The following is a 19,520-nucleotide window of genomic DNA, read 5'->3' on the forward strand; positions in this document are numbered from 1 at the left end:
CTCCTTTTTGTTCCCGAGCATGACTTCTGGACTGAAAATACAATTTAAACATTTTTAAGTACCTTTTCTCCATAAATGCAAATAATTAGTTAATAACTGATATAAATATATACTAAATATATGGCTAAATATGCACATATCAGAGAGTCAGGGCTTTGACATGGCCGTTCCACCATGTAAGGGCCCTATCTGCAAAGGTGCAAGATGCAAATTTCACCTTGCTCTCTTCGGGGAAAGCGCATATCTCGAACACTGATTCATTTTTCTCAAACCACTGTGTTAGGACGATAACTCCTCTGCTTCTGTTGAAAGGTTTAGGCTTGCAGTTGGCAAAATCTTTGTATGTGCATTCTTTTGGTTGACCTTTGTTGTCTCCCTGGTTAGAGCTACCTGCACCATTCCTGCTTATGCCTCCATTGGCATCATTGTTGTTAATATGTGCCAAAGCCGCAGTGACTGCGGCTGAAACCGCTGCCTGGAATGCGGCTGAATCCATTGGTGGAGGAGGTGGCCATGGTGGTGCTGCTGTCTGGTTGTTATTTCATCGGATGAATCTCCTAGGCGGCATTCTACTGCCACAAGTAGAATTTGATAAGTTTATGATGTGGATAATGGAATGTTACATTAAGATATGTCAGGTACAGTGGTTATCGAACGTTATCTTGTACATAAAATTGAAATCTTATTTTACCACATAAAAATGAATATATAAGATATAGCAGATAACAACATCAAAAAATAAAACATATATTTGTTTCATTAATGATAAGATTTTAGTACATGGTATGAGAAAATTGACCTTTGAAAAGGTCTACAGTACATCATGGTAATAATCTGACAGCATAAGGACCCTACAAATAGTGTAATCACTTAGACATAGGGTCGGTCCTACATACATAAAAGAGAAGAAAAGGGGTAGTACTAACGTATACCCAAAAATCTAGTCTATCAACTGGTGAGTAGGATGGATCCTACTCACGTCGAGTCATCTCCTGTGGTTCCTGGGATGATGTAGAGGCGCCCTGCAACTCAGCCAAACGGTGCTCAGCTACCCGCACCCTCTCCTCCAGGGCAGCGTGACTCTCCTGGTATTCCCTCACTTCTGCTCGCGTGGTAGTACGGTCCTCAATGAGCTGCTCCATGGGGTAGTAGTCCCTCTGGAGATCTCAAGTACGTGCGGTAGTGACCTTTAGAGTAGCCCTCGTCTCCATGAATCGATGGGTTATCGTTTAAGCCTGGTCTCCGATGTTGGTAATCCTCTGGACCATAACAACAAGTGCTTGGTCTGCTGGCCCTCCATGGTGAAGGTCGTAAAACCCTTGCTCCATTCTAAACGGTGGACGTTGTTCCTGGTGTCGGCTCCATCGCTCTAGATCGTATGCCCAGGGGCGTAGTGCCATTGTAGCCTAATCGATGCGTTGGTTCCCTTGCCATGTAGGGAGGGTCGATGACTTTAGACTCAACATCTGAATCACCGTCCTCCTCCTCCTCCTCATTGATCTCCTCTTCTTCGAACTCCTCCATGACCTCTTTCGGATCCTCCTCTATCCATCCTCTGTTCCCCTGGTTGGGGAAGTATAGGTCTCCTGGGTGATGGAAGTCTGCCATGGCATCTACACGAGAATATATAAGTATGATAAAATAGATAGAATACCACAAATACTCCTATATTATTTTATTTCTTTTAGTTTTGTGTCTTAGACCCTTTTGGTTTAAAGTCGATAAGTTTTAGGTTTGTTGTCCACCTTGACCACTCCTTGACACATGTTAGTCATATCTCGAATAAATATAGTTGATCAGCCTATATTTACCCTAGATATGATTACATAACTGTCTAGGTTTAGTCGAGATGTCCAACTCTTCTTATTATTTTCTAATATGCATGTATGAATGAAACATAGCAACCAAACAACATATATTAAAAGATACCAACATACATTGTTTACATATTGTATTTGTTCATCAATTACACAAAAGTAACATAAAGTATGAAATTCCAAAATGCAGCAAATCCAGTTCTTAGGTACCTGCTTACTGGTTCCCTGAGAGTACAATTCATTTGGAAAATCGTCAACATTGAATATTGGTGTTCATAAGCATATTTGTATGAAAAGATTTGTAACACCCTTGTTTGTAATAGTTTGAATGACTCCAAAAAATCCGATATTTTCTATGAAAATGATTTGTTAGTATCGTTCCAAAGCTGCGAATATATGCATGCGTGTCCTTTGTTTTCTTTTGTTTGTAATGTAAAGCGTATGTTCCCAAAAAATACAATATTTTCTTATAACTAAACTATAGTCATAACCCTAAGACCAAAAGTGTAAGTGACTGTATATTGAAAAATGATATGCAGTTTTATATTTTTATAAAACTAGTGAAGTGTAAGCTTCCCGTTAATCAAGATAGTATTGTTAATTCTCTAAGTGATTTCTTATAACCATGCTTGATATGACTCTTATGCCTGAATGACATTCTTCGGGCGTTAGAATTGCTAGAATTTCATCACCCTAGACTTGTCGGTCTAATTGTAGCAAACAACTAAGGTGTGAGGTTGTCAATCCTGTATAGATGTATACACAACGGTCTCGCTCTCCCTCCAGAAGACTCTGGTTATAAAGCATGACTAAAGGTGTACGCTAGGTAGGTACGGTGAAGACAGTGTCTCACTAGAGCCTTAACGAATTTACGCGAACTTTGAATCCCATTATTGAATCGTGAAAATAACATTACTAGTGTGAATTTATAACTGAAGTTTTATGACATGCGTTTTACAGCGGTTATGACATGCAGTTTATTAATCATGATTTAAAAGCTTTATGATAGGCAGAATATGACAAGCAAATTTTTTTGTCATAAATTCTGTGTTGTATACCATTTTGGTTAAATTATTTATAGCGCTTTTTATAAATAATCATTAATGGTTATGTTTTTTGTAATATATGTTGTGAAAATAGCATAATACCTTAGGTTTTAAGCCATTAAAATAGTGACAACATAGTTACGACTATTTTACTAATAAAAATTATTTTTAGCAAAATAATCAAGTTTTGTAATTTGTTTAACACACCATATCTAGTTTGAAAGTCTTGTAACACAAACTATATTATTTTGTTTTGACTTTAATGAGTCATGGATTTCTCAAAACACATATAATAACCTTGAGATCTATTATATCCAAATATTTGTGTAAACTATAAGAGTTAAAAATGCATATTTCCAAGGGTTAAACATATTTGGGCACAAACCCATATTTTTGCCATTTTAAGGGTACAAACATGACCACAAAACTTTATAACACAAAGATGTCATCAACATTTACTTTATGTTTTTAACACATGTTAAGAACCTTTTTATTCAAGTACTTGTTCCATTTTTAACCCATAACCATGATGCATGCAGATAACCAAAGGGTAAACGATACTTGACTTGTATTCTCCCCCAGAAAAGTATGAAAAACACAAAAAGATGGGGGATGAAGCTCACCTTGATTTCGTGTGGTAGGAAGAAGAAGAAAGAAGTCGTTGAGCCTAGCTTTGTGTAGCTTGAAGACCACTCGAAAATGGACGATGTTCTAAGAATCATACACATGAAAATGGTGTGTGAACATGAGTTTTAGCTTGAACAGATGTAAGAATACTTGAGGTTTACAAGAACACTTACCAAGTTTATGAGTTTTTGAAGAAAATCCCTTGAAGATAGCACACCCACACAAATTTTTTAGAGAGGAATGGGAGGAAGTTCTAGAGAATGAAATGCAAGATTTTTGTGGTGTGTGTGTGGGAGAAGGGTCGTCTGAAGGTAATAAGGGGGAAAAAGGATGGGTTGACTTTGTTGATGTTTGATGTGAAGCTTGCTTGGACGTATGATGGTCTACAGCTTAGTTATTTGTGGGATAAAAATGAGGTGGCAAGTCATTTTTAGGTTTTCTGTTTCCTTTTTTTAGTTTTACACATGCCCTAGCTGAAACCCTATAGGGTTTTCGGCCTTCCTGGCTTCTTAAATGGGTTTTCGGTTTTGGCTTGGCCCATTAAGGGGTTTTCGGTCCATTAAAGCCCAAAGGTAGAAGGGTGTTCGTTTTGGGGGTAGGAATCGACTTTTTGGGTTTAATTGGGCCCAATAAGAAGGTTTTCAGCCCAATAAGGCCCAAGGAAGAGTTTTCAGCCCTATAAGGCCCAAGGAAGAGTTTTTGGCCCAATAAGGTGTTGGGCCGAGAATTCTTGTACCAAGGCCCAAAATTTGATTGGGCTTAGCTATTGGATCAAGTTTTTGGGCTTGCAAGAGGCTATTTCAACTTGGTTCACAATGTATGCTCGTATGTATTCCAATAGCATTGTAGTTTGAATTTCACTAATTTGATGTTATAAAGTTACATAAAGAAAATTTTTGTACATGAAACACCAACTCAACCCTCAATTTGCTAGTTGTGACAATTTGCATGATAGAATTGCCTGTTTATATGATGCCTGATACAATTTGCATGATACAATTTGCTTGTTGTGACAATTTGCATGATATTATCATCTCAAAATTACTCATGATAAATTCTATGAAGTAATTCACTTAACATGGGTTTAATCCAATACTTAAATCCCCATTTCAAAAAGTACTTGTGAATGTTACAACAAACCATTGCTATGTCTAAACACTTAGACAATCTACAATCCAATTTATGACAACCTTAATTTATTACTTACTTCCAAAGTATGATCTACTGTGGATATTTGATTAATCTAATAATTTGGGAAATAAAACATGTAAAAGAAACACAATGATAACCAATTGACAAAAGATAGTAAACGATACTCAAATAAATCTCCATTATTTAATCATCAAATCTCAATTACATTTATTTGTTAAAATTTTCTAAATATCTATTTAATCACTAAAACTAATATCATCCTTCATACTAATGCTCCTTTCAAGTTGAATGTGCTTAATCCTACTCAGACCCTTTGTGAGGGGATCGACAGGATTCTCTTCTGATGATACCTTCTTAATAACGAGGCTTTTTTCTTGTACACGATGTCTGATAAAGTGATACTTGTCGATATGTCTTGATCTACCATGATCTCTTGGTTCCTTGGTAAAGGAAAAATTTTCCAACGGTTCTTTAATGGTAGGTATTACTCCAAGATCTCCAACAAAGTTCTTCAACCATATAGCTGATGGTTTTGATACAAACAATCCTATGTGCGCATGCAACCCTAGAGTTGGATCTATGTTTTCACTATTAGTTATACAACTTTATGATCACAAAAAGAAACCTGACGTGCTAGTACTATTTTCGAACCCACATAGAAGAATACAATACATAGTTTTTGTTGTTATATATTAATAACAACTAGTTCCTTGAATTTCCTTAGCTCTTGAAAGCAAGTACCACAAGTGTAGTACCTCTAATGGCTCACAAACACACTAGATGAAAGGATGAATATGGGAGAGAGGAGAGAAGGGTATCTTGCCCTAGATTTCGTCCCTTTTAGGGTTTCCCAAGGCTTGGACGAAATCTTAGTGCCTTAGTGTGTTATTTATACTTAAGGCTAACTAGGGTTTCAAGGTGTAAACCCTAATCCCTTAGCTTAGGGCCTAAGAAAGTCCATGGACTCCTTTCCTTAAGCCCTTGGATGAAAACTCTTAGATCCTTCTAGGATTTTCGTTCAAGCCTTAATAAAGGTGATCCAATGGCCCAAAGCCTCAACTATTGAATAATTAAAAAATAGCCCCTGCACTTTCAGTCAGTTCTTTTAATCCCAAAATTAATTCTAAATTAATTTCTGATTAAATACTAATTAATAATATGATTCCAAATTAATATATTATTCATATAATATATTAATAAATCATATTTATACCCTAATTTATTATTCTTAATAATAAACCAGCCTCTCTCCTCAACAATCATCCTGTCTAGTCACCAGTGTAAAGGCAACCCAAAAGGACCATGCACAATCGAGTCAAGTACATACCAAAATAGTTATGGACTTAGACACTAATCCAACAGTCTCCCACTTGGATAAGTCTAATAACTATTCTGCGTATAACCTCAAATCCTAATTAGCAATCGTAGCTTTCCAAAGCCGATGTCAACTCTGATCTTATCAGAAGCATGTCCTTTAGATAAGGGGTCATATATTCCTCCATTCTTGATATCGTATAGACTTGAGACATGGATTGAAATCATTCTCTCGGTCTATGTGTTGTTTCCCGATTTCCGATTTATGACGACTTACAATAGACTACAATTAAACACATCAAATTAGTCCCGACTTGGCCAAGCGCTTAGGGTGTCATCACTAAATCATCGAGGGGCCCACATATATCGCTTTCATCCTACTCTGGATAAAAGGAATGGATAAACTTTGATTCAATGCTTGCTTGCACTCACTCACCGAATCACACACAACAATATGTTTTATGACACCAAGTTACTGGTGCGTTTACATATTATCAATGTGTAACCGACTCGCAAGACACAACTCACATATCTCGGTTTCAAGAATATAAGATATTATCGTCTCACCAATCACTCGTGATAAAATCCATGAAGTGATCCAAGTGAGCATGGGTTTAATCCACTGCTCAAAATCATATTCATAAGCACTCATGAACGTTGCAGCAAACCTTTGCTATGTCTAATACACTTTAGACAATCTACAAACCAATTCATGACAGTCTTCATTCATACCTACTTCCAACATATGAACGACTGTGGACCGTTCAAATAATTTGATTGTTCTGAACCAATTTAATTATTCAGGAAGTCAAAACATGCAAAGTGAAACACTAGAATAATACTAATCCTATATGGTCCCAAACCTTTGAGTATAAATAAAACACATTTTATTTATCACCATATAGATTACTCAGTATTTGTAGTTTCGGCTAATTAACTTATTACTTGAATTATTACTATAATTGTCCCATGCTCTTAGCATGCACACAATGTTTACTTATGGTCCTTACTTTGTGTACTAGATCAAATGAACACATTTCCAATCATACTCATTTCACAACTCCCAATCTTTATCATAAGTATAAGAATATCAAATTCTTGTCATTTATAAAATATGCTAGATTCTAACATTTTATGCAATGATCCTTTCGTAAAGTCATAGCTTAAAATCATCAAGACTTGGCCAATATCTACCAGAAACAATTCTATAGATATGATGTCTCTCACTCAAAGTACATTCCTTTAAACATCCTTCTTGCATAAAAGTTTCTAATCTAGACATAGATTCTCAATAATCATCTCCTAATATGGAAACATTTCCATATTTTCCATATGACAACTCATTCTTAATAGAATCTTATCTATTCATAATAATTTCGATATAGTCCATCCAATACCATGATGGGGTTTGAGCATTCTAACACTTCCTAAGTGTACATGCAACCCTAATAAACCTTGCATCTATGTTTGTCTAAGATACATGCAATTAATTATTTTTCCAAGGCTTATATCCTAACTAGCATGGCATGGGGAACTTGAATCAAATAAAGCTAGTAGAAACACTTACCTTGTAGTTGTAGTTGATTGCTTGGAGTTTTAGAGTCTAGCACCAATAGTGTGGATGCCTCAAATGAAAGTCACAAATCACCACAAACTTGGAACTTTGAGAGAATAGTCACCACTTCTCTTGAAATCGGCCCTCACCTCAACATGTGTCAACTAGTGTGATTTCAAGAACCAAGACCTCCTTTATATAGTGTAGTCGATTAGGGTTACATCCATGTAAACCCTAATACCCATGTCTCTTCATTTCCATGAGATCCATGGGTTAAAGCTCCATGGAGTATCCATGGACTTCTCCATCCAAGCCTAGCCCATTCCAAACAAGCATAAGCCCACACTATATAAATATAGAAGCCCATATTTAATTAGTAATATCTTTGATCACTAAATTAATCCTAGATTAATTATAGATCACTACTAATTAAATAATATGATCTTATATTAATATATTAGAACTTATAATATATTAATAAATCATAACTTGTAATATTCTCAAATATTATCCATAAATTGTTCGGGTGAAGTGCAACCCAAATGGACCATGCCGGGTCGGGTCAAGTACATACCAAATATAATTATGGACTTAGACACTATATCCAACAGTCTCCCACTTGGATAAGTCTAGTAACTATATTTGCAAGTATAACTTCAGGAACCGATCAACAATCGTAGCTCTTTAAACTCTGTTGAACTAGAACGCGCCATTTAGATAAGTGATCATATAATCCTCTATTCTAGATATCAGCCGGACAAATACATGGAACATTGTCTTACTTATTGTCCAGCATTTGTTTCCCGATTTCCGATTTGTTTGACATAGAACTCAACTGAACACATCAATTTAGTTCTGACCGGGCCCGGTACATAGGTCAAAACAAAATCATCGAGGGGCCCAGATATCAGCTTCTAATCCAAGAAGGAACAGATAAACTTCGACTCATATGTTTGTTCTACCACTCATTGAATTACACACAAAGGCACGTTTTATAACATCGAGTTACCAATGCGTTTACGTACAATCAATGCATAACCAACTCGTAAGTAACAAATCATATCTCTAGGTTTGAAGACTTATATGATATTACCGTCTCACGATCACTCGAGATAAAATTCCATGAAGTGATTCCAGTGAGCGTGGGTTGAGTCCAATGCTCAGAACTTATGAGCACTCATGATTGTTGTAGCCATAGCCATGTCCAACACCTTAGACCTCTGCAACCAATCATGACAGTCTTGATTCATACCTACTTCCGACATATGACCGACTGTGGAGATTTGAATAATATGATATACAAAACATAATTATTCTGGAAGTCAAAACATGCAAAAGAAATATAGTAAAGGATCGACAAGAGATAGCAACACTTTACTCATAAATAAAACACCTTTTATTCATCATCCAATGTCAATTACACTTTACAAATTTCATAATTTATCTAACTACTAAAACTTATATCATCCTTTAGCCCTATGCTCCAAGCATGCTGGAGATGCTTAACCCTACTCAGTCCCTTCGTGAGGGGATCTGTTGGGTTCTCATCCGATGATACCCTCTTCGCCATGAGGAGTCCTTCTTCGATTCGATGTCTGATAAAATGGTATTTTCTTTCAATGTGTCTGGATCTCCCGTGATCCCTTGGTTCCTTGACTAAGGCAACCGCACTATTGCTGTCACAGAAAATCTCCATTGGCTCTTTTATAGCTGGTACAACTCCAAGGTCTCCGATGAAGTTCTTTAGCCATATCGCCTCCTTTGCTGCCTCGCTTGCTGCTATATACTCTGATTCACAAGTGGAATCAGCCACTGTCTCCTGCTTGCAACTCTTCCAAGAAATTGCTCCTCCGTTTAGGGTAAAGACCCAGCCCGACTGAGAGCGGAAATTATCCCTATCAGTCTGGAAGCTAGCATCACTATACCCTACAACTCTCAAGTCATCACTCCCACCGAAGGTAAGGACCCAGTCCTTAGTCCTTCGCAGGTACTTGAGGATATTCTTTACCGCGGTCCAGTGTTCCTTGCCAGGGTTGGCCTGATACCTGCTAACCATGCTCAAAGCAAAGGCTACATCAGGTCGAGTACACGTCATGGCATACATGATCGATCCTACAGCTGAAGCATAAGGAAGTCGACTCATTTCTGCTATCTCAGCCTCAGTACTAGGGCTTTGTGTCCTAATCAATCTGGCGTTACACTGAATGGGTAACTCACCTTTCTTGGAGTTATGCATGTTGAATCTTTTCAACACTTTGTCCAAGTAGGTACTTTGACTAAGTCCAATTAGCCTTTTACTCCTGTTTCTCAAAATCTTTATCCCTAGGATATAGGCAGCTTCACCAAGGTCCTTCATAGCGAAACACTTCCCAAGCCAGGACTTAACTTCCTGCAGGGTTGGGATGTCATTTCCTATGAGTAGTATTTCATCCACATACAGTACCAAAAAACTGACTATGCTCCCACTAGCCTTGATATAGATGCAAGATTCATCTTTACTCCTTGAAAAGCCAAATTCCTTGACTTTCTCATCAAAGCAAAGATTCCACCTGCGGGGTGCCTGTTTCAATCCATAAATGGATTTCTCGAGCTTACACACTCTATTAGGGTACTCGTTGCTGACAAAACCCTCTAGCTGACTCATGTAAACATCTTCAGCCAACTTTCCATTAAGGAAAGCGGTTTTGACATCCATTTGCCATATTTCATAATCATGAAATGCAGCTATGGCCAACAGAACCCGAATAGACTTAATCTTGGCTACTGGAGAAAAGGTCTCATCATAGTCCACTCCAGGAATTTGAGAGAAGCCCTTTGCAACCAGTCTAGCCTTATAAGTGTGTACATTACCATCCATGTCGGTCTTCTTCTTGAAGACCCATTTGCACCCTACAGTCTTACGACCAGGTACATTCTCAACCAAGTTCCAAACTTGATTGTCATACATGGATTGGATCTCGCTATCCATGGCCTCTTTCCATTTAGCAGCCTCAAAGCCTGTCATGGCTTCCGTGTAGCTGTTAGGTTCATCCAGACCTACTAGTGTCTCATCACTAATAAGTGTCTCACCTTCCGCAGTAATATGAAAGCCATAATAATGCTCATGTGCATTCCTAACTCTCGTGGAACGCCTAAGAGGTACAGGCACATCAACTGGCTCAACAGGAGTTTCCTCCTCAAGTTGAGGGCTAGTGTTTGAAGTTCCTTCACCGCTTGACTCTTGAATTTCTTCAAGATCAATTTGCCTCCCACTGTCTCCTTGGCTTATAAATTCTCTCTCTCGAAAAACTCCTCTTCTTGCTACAAAGACCACATTATCACTAGGTCTGTAGAAGAGCTAACCAAAGGATTGTTGTGGGTAGCCGATGAAAATACACCTCTCGCTTCGAGGTTCGAGCTTATCATGAGTTTCGCGTCTCACGAAAGCCTCACAACCCCAAATCTTGATGTGGTCTAGCTTAGGTACTTTACCAGTCCACATCTCGTGAGGAGTTTTGGCAACTTTCTTTGTAGGGACAAGATTAAGAATATGGGCGGCAGTCTCTAAGGCATACCCCCAGAATGAGATTGGTAGCGTAGCTCGACTCATCATGGAACGAACCATGTCCAACAAGGTTTGATTACGCCTCTCAGCCACACCATTCAACTGAGGTGTCCTGGGAGGTGTCAATTGTGAGACAATCCCACATTCCCTAAGATAGTCGAGGAACTCTGAACTAAGATACTCACCTCCTCGATCGGATCGAAGCATCTTAATGTTCCTGCCCAATTGATTCTCGACTTCCTATTTAAATTCCTTAAACCTCTCGAAAGTCTCTGACTTATGCTTGATTAAGTAGACATATCCATATCTACTGTAATCATCAGTAAAAGTCAAATAATAACAATTAGCATCCCTTGTGGCATGTTTGAATGGTCCACACACATCCGTGTGTACAAGGTCCAACAAACCTTCACCCCTCTCACACGAGCCTGTGAAGGGTGACTTTGTCATTTTTCCAAGTAAGCATGATTCGCAACTATCATCTGACTTTAGGTCAAATGACTCCAAGACTCCATCCTTTTGGAGTTGGCCTTTGCGTTTCTTGCTTATATGTCCAAGACGACAATGCCATAATGATGCTTTATCCAAGTTATTATGATTAGTAGAATCAATACACAAAACATTATTTCCTAAGTTATCTACAACAGATACAGCTTCATACACACCATCACAAGGTAATGCTTTAAAATAAAAGACATTATTATAGAAAACATCAATAGAACCAACTTCATTATTAAATGAAAAGGTAAACCCTTGTTTGTACAAAGCATGAAAGGAAATAATATTTCTTGTCATTCCTGGCGAATAACAACATTTATTCAATTCTAAATTAAACCCACTACTTAGCGATAAAGTATAAACTCCAATCTTGGTGACAGGTGACGCTTTCCTATTCCCCATGATCAAGTTTATTCTTCCTTGCTCCACATTCTCACTTCTTCTTAGTCCATGCAAGTCACAATAAATATGAATACCACAACCAGTATCAAGGACCCAAGATTTAGAATGGGGTGAGTTATTAGAAATGATAGTGTAAATACCTGCATGGTTGGGTTTGACTTTCCCATCCTTCACATCCTGCTGGTACTTTGGGCAGTTCCGCTTCCAATGAGACTTTTCATGGCAATAGAAGCATTCAGCCTCTTTTGGGTCAGAAGAAGGAGTGACAAAACCTTTCTTGGTTCCACTTGAAGAAGAGCCATCAAGGGTCCGAGCCTTGGTACCCTTCGAGGATCTCTTTCTCTTCCTCCATCGACTTTTCCCAATTGCCAAAACCGGAGTTGAGTTTGGAGTAGGAGTGATAGCAACTGACTTCCCCTTAAGACCTGATTCTGCAGTCTTGAGAAGTCCCTGAAGCTTACTGAGTGTGACCTCTTCCTTATTCATGTGATATGTCATGCGGAATCGATCATAGCACGATGGTAAGGAGTGCAAAATGATATCTATTGCAAGATCCTCAGGGAAGTTCACATTAAGCTTCAGCAAACGATCCACATACCTTTGCATTTTCTGCATGTGGGTCGTGACGGATTCCCCGTCCTTCATCATGGTTGTTATCATGGAGCAGATGATTTCATACCTTTCTTGCCTTGCACTTTGATGGTATCTTTCCATCAAATCTTGGTGCATTTCATAAGGGTAGAAATCCTCATAAGACTTTTGGAGTTCCGCTGTCATCGTGGCCATCATGATGCAAGCCACTTTCGTAGCATCCCTTTCATGTGCCCGAAAGTCAGCGATCTCCTGAGGAGTTGCAGTGGTATCATCAATCTCCTTTAGCTCCTTGTCAAGGACATATTCTTTGTCCTCGTAGCGGGTAATCATCCTGATGTTTCTGATCAACTCATTGAAGTTGGATCCATCAAAGGTGACTTTCCCACACAAGTTCATAAGGGTAAAGGAGCCGTTAGGATTAGAGCCAGAAGCAGCATTGTTTGAAGACATCTGAAAAGAAGAGAACAAGATTAGTTTAAATATAAGGGAGTCCTTAATAAAACACCCAAATGTAATATTAAGGCTAGGATCCAATCACAATATAATATAACTTAGAAGAGGTATGCCGTAATCTAAGCTATACCATATTTGAAAGGTAGGTGAATCACGATTCACCAATTTCCACCACGAAAACCGAAATGTTTAAATATTAGGTTTTTGATTGGTTCTTAGAAATTCCTAGATTCTTTGAGATTCAATGAACTATTCAAAGGCATGTTTCAATCTCGAGTGTGCCCTCCAAGTTTTGTGACTGGGATGCCGAGGATCACAAAACGAGGTGTGAAGTAACCATGCAAATCACTTGGTACCCTTAAAGTTTATCACTCAATCGATGTGTCGGTAAACCACACACGCTCCATCGATACTATAATAAACCTTAAGTCACCCTTTACCTACCTTGTTAAGTCCAAGTTAGTGTGCCGGTTAACCACACACGCTCCACCAACGACTTAAACAAAGTGTAAAGTGTAATTTCATGGATTAGCACCTTATTCACATTTTTCCTAAAGTAACTAAGATTGGGAATTTAATAAAACATTTAGTTACTTTATAATATTCATCATACTTTAAATGAGAATTTATAAGTCCTTGTCTTACCCGTTCGGCTAACGACCCTCCACCAGTCAAGCAAGCGGTGGGTGAGAGTGGACACCCATTAAGTCACCATTTTATAGGCAACAACCTTATACCCACCTTATAGACCGGCTTCGTGAATGAGACGTACTAGCGGTAAGACGACTTTGTTCTTATACATATATATAATTATTAAATCATAATAATATAAGTATAAGGGTTGAATTTTAACTTTTCAAATTCTAAGGGTTGGAACTAAAGTTTTAACTTGACTTTACTTGTTCCAAAACTTGAGGGCAAGTTTTGTAAACTTTCAAAACTTTTCATATCTTGTAACTTATGAGTTTAATAGAGTAATAAAATGAAGACTCTTCACTTTTCTAACTCTTGTGTTCTTTTAATGGTTTTCAATCCAAGAGACTTTTGGTTTTCCATAACTTGATGACAAGTTATGGACTCCATTAAATCACATTATGATCATGAATTAATCTACCACATAGGTTACAAATAATGCCTATGATCATCTAAACATCATAAGAACAAGATCATGAACATGAACACTTTCATATATCAAAATCACACTTAATCTTTGTAATTTTGATAACTAGTTGTTGTAAATGAGTTAGAAAAGACATTACACCTTCTAAAACAAGATTTCAAGTACCAAAACAGTTTAGGGTAATGTTTCTAATCCATTTCTAGCAACTAAAGTCGAAAAACTACACTCTGTCGACCCTACTCGCCGAGTGCATGAACCTACTCGGCGAGTAGGTTGAAGATACAAGTGAACTTGGCGAGTCCCCCCATGGACTCGGCGAGTTCAGCAGTCAGACAGCAAGATTTCGACTTTTTCAAGCATATTACAACAAGTATCAAACAAACAAGCCTAGGCTCTGATACCACTGATGGGTTTTGAGCATTCTAACACTTCCTAAGTGTACATGCAACCCTAATAAACCTTGGATCTATGTTTGTCTAAGATACATGCAAATAATTATTTTTCCAAGGCTTATATCCTAACTAGCATGGCATGGGGAACTTGAATCAAATAAAGCTAGTAGAAACACTTACCGTGTAGTTGTAGTTGATTGCTTGGAGTTTTAGAGTCTAGCACCAATAGTGTGGATGCCTCAAATGAAAGTCACAAATCACCACAAACTTGGAACTTTGAGAGAATAGTCACCACTTCTCTTGAAATCGGCCCTCGCCTCAACATGTGTCAACTAGTGTGATTTCAAGAACCAAGACCTCCTTTATATAGTGTAGTGGATTAGGGTAACATCCATGTAAACCCTAATACCCATGTCTCTTCATTTCCATGAGATCCATGGGTTAAAGCTCCATGGAGTATCCATGGACTTCTCCATCCAAGCCTAGCCCATTCCAAACAAGCATAAGCCCACACTATATAAATATAGAAGCCCATATTTAATTAGTAATATCTTTGATCACTAAATTAATCCTAGATTAATTATAGATCACTACTAATTAAATAATATGATCTTATATTAATATATTAGAACTTATAATATATTAATAAATCATAACTTGTACTATTCTCAAATATTATCCATAAATTGTTCGGGTGAAGTGCAACCCAAATGGACCATGTCGGGTCGGGTCAAGTACATACCAAATATAGTTATGGAATTAGACACTATATCCAACATACCATACTTCCAACTATTCACAAGCGACCAATCCTCAGCGAGCTTTGGATCGTCCTTTGATAGTTGTGTAATTATCTTAGTCAAAACCAATTCTTGTCCTTTTTCCATCTTAATGCGCTATACATTTGGAAAATTTTAGAATGGTCAAATATAATAGCACTGGCAATCAATCCTATACCCAAAGCGTATGGGACACGATGCATAATGTCTTACATAAAGATATGATACTTTATCCATCTTCTGCCATAATATTTTATGTGTCTTGTTCTTACAATTCGAACTATGAAGAGGGATACCGTAATCATAATCGAAATTTAAGAACACACTATGTATCCTTTGACTAAATTTATTAAAATTTCTCAATCTAAGCTTTAGATTTTGAAACAAAGTACAATATTCTCTCCCTTAATTATAGCAAAACAATTTTTTAACCCTTACGACTTTGTGAAGTATAACTCTTGTTTTCTATAATTAATATTGCTAACTTGCAATACTTTCCTTAATAATCATACAAGCACAACATTTATGCTCCCACTATCATGATGATTAGTATCATATAAGCATACCACTTATGCTCCCACTAGCTTTGACATGTTTTAGAAAACAATACTTATTGAATTTTTGAAGTTCATATTTCTAATACCTAATGCTTTGATAATCCTTTATCTAAGCTTCTTAAACTTATACACCTTTGCCTTAGATAGCTCATATGTGTGTCTAAACAATTCAGACTAATTGCCAAATCTCACAATTCGAATTATAGAAAGAGATACCGTAACCACAATCGAATTCGAGAATACAATTTCACAATCACTATCTCTTAGTGAAAGCATTTTCTCACAGTCATTTTCATGAAGGAGGGAATCTTATGACACTTAGATTTTCAGGGTGTATGTGTTCCTATCCATGCGAATTTGTCAAAACCAAAGTTTACGACAAATCCAAACTCATATGGACCGAACTTTCTCAATCTTGATTTCTTGCCTTATGGTAACATGAGTGCCCACCATGTCTTCCAAGTAGTTAAGCAGCTCATCCTTTCCTATCAATGTACTTTTCATTGATCAAGGTGCTTGCCTTTTATGCGTTCAAATGAGAACTCATAGAACTCACATGCATAATTAACTCAATTGGAACGGCACAGAAACAAGATAGTGTCAACACGATAGGTTGTGAACCTCAAGTCGTGTGCTAGTGATGATCGATAAGGTTTATTCTTGATTTGTTCTTGAAACCTTTCAAGAACATTAAGACTCCCACTGACTCCTTGACATATAAGATTCTCTTGTTAAGAAACATTCCTTGACAAAACAAATATTCAAGAGTTAGTGTAGTTCTTATCAAGACAAAACACTTCACATAATTGGTCCTAGTTGGTCTTTGTCTTATCCTAGACAACACAACTTACCAATTTCAAATGTGCAAGAATAAGAAATTTTTTCCAAATTCCACATTTGTTGAGTGTTATAAACCTTCTTAAGATTTGTCACTCAATTCACAATCTTGGAGTATAACTCTAAGACTTGTTTTGGAACGAAGTATGATTGACTTCTTGATTTAACCATTTCTTCAATTCTTGATTCCTCTTCTCAGACATACAATTCTACTAAGACTAATTTAGAGGATCAATTGAGATATGGTTCTTAATCATTAAGACCTATCATAAAACATAGTAAAAGGTACTCTCCCTTCTTCTTAGAATAGAGAAACTTTTATCTTTCTGCCTACTTGATTCTTCTTATCCGTTCTACTATTGATTGAAACTCTTTCAATCAACTCATAATTACACTTAATCTTATAAGTATAATAATATTTACTAAACCGTTAGTAAATCATGACGAATATCTTTTTCACTCTTGTGGTGGACATGATCAACACACAACTTTGTGTACTCGATCTCCTAGTCCTTCACTTGACATTTTGTCAACGAATTAGTCTAATTTCCAAATATAAAATTTCTCATTCATCATGCAACCAAATTGCATGATTCCAAGTCTCTGTCTAATTGAAACTTGGGCGATGAGAAACTCTCTCTATTTGGTAAATTCTTGACATTTCCACAAATAACCTAGAATCAAATCTGTCATTGCTAATATTAGAAACCTGCAAACATCAATTTCTCATACACGCCATTGCAAGGATAAATAAATAATATAAAATCAAAATTTATTTTATTGCGGAAAAATTTGTCCTTACAATGTAATGAAAAACTATGTTATTACATATTTCTTAGCAATCTATACTAACTCCAAGTAGTAGCTCAAGAATCTAATCTTCAAGCAACGCAATCGAAATCCATTTCTTCACGATTAGATTCAGCTCACTTCTTCCCTTAAGCTTCCTCTCTTTTCTTTGATCCTACAAAACATAAAAATGTAATCTTATCACATCAATTATTAAGAATCTAGAATAGGAACTTAAAAGAGTTAGTTAATGGATTTTACCTTATATAGATCCATACGTCTTGACTCTCCCATCTCTTAGATCTCTCAGGTAGTTAGTGCAGCTTCGTCTCCAATGCCCCTTCTCTTGGCAATCAAAGCAAATGGACTCCTTTGGCACAACACATTAGACAATCATAGACTTAGTTTTTTCTAGACTTCCGATGTTGCTAGTGTCCATTACAGTTTGGGAGTTTGATTCACCATACAAATTTGCTTGACCAGCACGCTAAATCATTGTTGATTCAGCAGCTATAAGCAAATAGGTGAGATCAATGAGGGTCACGTCGTGATCCATCATATAGTACTCTCTAACGAACTCACTATATGATTCAGGAAGCGACTGAAGAACCCAGTCAACAGCCAACTCACCTAAAATCTCGAAACCCAACATCCTTAACCTATCAATGTGTGACTTAATCTCTAAGACGTGTGCACACACAAGTTTGTCATCTTCGTGCTTAATTTCCAATAGGGCTTGAGTGAGCTTGTACTTTTCAAGCCTTTTAACTTTTGGGTTAAGGAGAACAATTGGAGGAGGTGGAGGAAGTGAAGCATGATCTCTTGTTCCTCGATCAAATCGTGGAATATCATCTTCATGTGGAAAGCTTGTTCCACGGGATTTGGTAAGACCATAGTTGTCATACTTTGACATCTACAAAACGGGAGAAAATTCAAGTTAAGTTGATTAGAATCCTTGATGTGACACCCAAATGAAACATCGAGGCAAGGATCCAACACAATACTCTACAACCTAGAAGAGGGATGCCGTAATCTAGTTTGCAGAATATTTGAAGGTAGGTAAATGACGACTTACCAATTTCCACCATGAAAAATGAAAAAGAAATTTAAGTTTTAAATCTATTGAAAATTCCTAGATCTTTTGAGATTCATTGAACTTTTCAATGGCATGTTTAAATCTCGATATGCCCCTCGATTTGTGACTGGGATGCCGAGGATCACAAAACAAGGTGTGAATAACCATGTAAACTTACATGGTGCCCCCCAATGTTACAGTCACCTATTCGATGTGTTGGTTAACCACACACGCTCCACCGAACTATGACAAATATTGAGTCACCCTTTCCTACCTTTGCTTAGAACCATTTAGTGTGTCGGTTAACCACACGCGCTCCACTAACGTCTTCGCAAGGGCACAAAGTGTAATTTCATGGAATTGTATCAATTCAGTTTTGTCTAAAGTAACTAAGATTGGGAATTTTGTAAAAAAACATTTAGTTACTTTATACTTCATTATACTTTTAATGGAAAGGGTTTGCCTTATCCTACCCGTCCGGCTAACGACCCTCCACCAATCAAGGAAGCGGTGGGTGAGAGTGGACACCCATTAAACGGCCATGTTATAGGCCATAACCTTATACCCCCCTTATAGATCGGCTTCGTGAATGAGGCCTACTAATGGTAAGACTAGCATTTAAGTTATACATATATAATATTAGACTTTTAATGTTATACATAGTATAAGGGTGTATTTTACACTTTTAAAATACTAGGTGGTTTTAATTTTATAAACTACACTTTTAATTTAATTAAATATAAACCATATCATTATGGATTTATTAACTCTCTTTTAATTATACACTTAATTAATTTAATAAAACCATAAGGGTGTAATTTGAACTTTTCAAAATTAGGGTTTTAGAATTTAGACTTTTTCAAAAATTAAACCTTTTAATCAAACAATTTAAATTCCAAAACTTAAGGGAAAGTTTTGAAACTTTTCAAAACATAACCAAGAACATTCTAGATCAAATTACAAATAATA

Source organism: Lactuca sativa, chromosome 6 (assembly GCF_002870075.4).
Source record: "Lactuca sativa cultivar Salinas chromosome 6, Lsat_Salinas_v11, whole genome shotgun sequence".
Taxonomy (NCBI): Eukaryota; Viridiplantae; Streptophyta; class Magnoliopsida; order Asterales; family Asteraceae; genus Lactuca; species Lactuca sativa.